Here is a 2,518-nt window from a genome sequence, read left to right as displayed (position 1 = left end):
TTTAGACAAAATGATTGCTGTAGGTTTATTTTACTTATTATTATATGAAAGTACAACATTTGAAGGATACTTACAAAAAGTTTTATCGAAAAATAGCGAGGAGTAACGGATTTATCGTCGATGTCTGCAGGCACCTCGAAAAGAAGTTTTTGTGCGGTGACCAGCCTACAGCATCACTGGATCATCTGAAATCAAAAAATCAAAATGCTTTCTTTAGTTTATTAGTTTATCTTTCAATTGACGTCGAGTTTTTTTTTAATTTTTAAATTTTTGGTACCATTTTTAAGCCAAAATTACGATTTTAGACGAAAAAATCGACCTATTTGTTATTGTAAAATTGTTAGTATACGTAATTAAAATTAGAAAAACTCGACGTCATTCGAGAGTTATATATATGTAGAATATTTATACAAAATTTTAAAGCGATTGATGCAGTAGTTTTTTTTGTAGGCTGGTCACCGACTTTAAAAATGACATATTTGAGAAAATCGATTCAAAGTTTTGTACACTCAGCGCAGGTAGCTGGAAGGCGCGCCAGCCTGAGTTAGAGATACCGTTATTCAACCTGTTGCAACTTCGTTAGTTTTTCTCCGAATGACCTAAAATTTTAACACAATATTCTTGAGATGTTGATGGCTCAGAAAAAAATAAATAAAAAAGAAAAAAAAAGTTTTCAAACCTTACCCCCCCACCCCCTTAACTACTGCGCCGTTAGTTCTGTTTTCTCCAGAAAGGTTAAGCCAGCGAAGCAAATGTGTGTGGTGATGGACGAGGGCAAGACGAAATACCTCCTGTAATCAAACAAACTTCACACTCGCGACTTGGCTCCCACGTCCCTGTTGACGGTCAAAACATCGAAGTCGTAGATAATTTCGTCTATCTTGGAGCCAGTGTTAACGGCAAAAACAATGTCAGCCTCGAAATTCAACGCAGAATAACTCTTGTCAGCAAGTGCTATTTGGGACTGAGTAGGTAACTGAGAAGCAAAGCCCTCTCTAGCGGTGTCTATGACAATAAAGAAGAAATGATCCGTTTGACTATAAATAAATGATCAGGCCTGTCCGTCTGCCCATATTTTCTTCACCCAAGTGAGGTCGGCATGGAGTCTTGTCTTAAGGTAGATAAACCCCACTCTATGAGACATACGAGTATTCGACGTTTCTCTGCGTGAGTAAAATCACTGCCTTTATAATATTTTAATAATTCCGGAAGGTATTCTCTCCACTTGGTAAGGAATTTTGAATTGCGACTATTTTTCGTTCCAATTCAAGTTTTTGAGCTATCAATACCCTATACCCCTCCACCATAATTCATTTAAATTTCTTTTATTTCTGATTGTATCTTTTTGAAAATAGTAATATTTTATATACTTTTATTATATTTGTATAATTTATTTATTTTAATTTCACTTTCTTTTCCGTAGCACTAAAGTTCCTACATTATTTAGTTTATTGACTTTTTGTTTAAAAATCCATAAGGTTTTTGTTTTGAAATTCCTATTTGTATAGGGTGATTTTTTAAGAGCTTGATAACTTTTTTTTAAAAAAAAACGCATAAAATTTGCAAAATCTCATCGGTTCTTTATTTGAAACGTTAGATTGGTTCATGACATTTACTTTTTGAAGATAATTTCATTTAAATGTTGACCGCGGCTGCGTCTTAGGTGGTCCATTCGGAAAGTCCAATTTTGGGCAACTTTTTCGAGCATTTCGGCCGGAATAGCCCGAATTTCTTCGGAAATGTTGTCTTCCAAAGCTGGAATAGTTGCTGGCTTATTTCTGTAGACTTTAGACTTGACGTAGCCCCACAAAAAATAGTCTAAAGGCGTTAAATCGCATGATCTTGGTGGCCAACTTACGGGTCCATTTCTTGAGATGAATTGTTGTCCGAAGTTTTCCCTCAAAATGGCCATAGAATCGCGAGCTGTGTGGCATGTAGCGCCATCTTGTTGAAACCACATGTCAACCAAGTTCAGTTCTTCCATTTTTGGCAACAAAAAGTTTGTTAGCATCGAACGATAGCGATCGCCATTCACCGTAACGTTGCGTCCAACAGCATCTTTGAAAAAATACGGTCCAATGATTCCACCAGCGTACAAACCACACCAAACAGTGCATTTTTCGGGATGCATGGGCAGTTCTTGAACGGCTTCTGGTTGCTCTTCACCCCAAATGCGGCAATTTTGCTTATTTACGTAGCCATTCAACCAGAAATGAGCCTCATCGCTGAACAAAACACGCGCGCGAAACACATTTCGAACCGAACACTGATTTTGGTAATAAAATTCAATGATTTGCAAGCGTTGCTCGTTAGTAAGTCTATTCATGATGAAATGTCAAAGCATACTGAGCATCTTTCTCTTTGACACCATGTCTGAAATCCCACGTGATCTGTCAAATACTAATGCATGAAAATCCTAACCTCAAAAAAATCACCCGTTATTTATAACTTCTTGATTGCTTGTTTCTGTTTCCGCTGTTTATTTTTTTATTAAAAACTCTTTAGTTTGTTAACTGCT

This window comes from Bactrocera dorsalis, chromosome 2, assembly GCF_023373825.1.
Source record: "Bactrocera dorsalis isolate Fly_Bdor chromosome 2, ASM2337382v1, whole genome shotgun sequence".
Taxonomy (NCBI): Eukaryota; Metazoa; Arthropoda; class Insecta; order Diptera; family Tephritidae; genus Bactrocera; species Bactrocera dorsalis.
The sequence above is the reverse complement of the archived record's forward strand: the minus strand, read 5'-3'. Positions refer to the sequence as shown.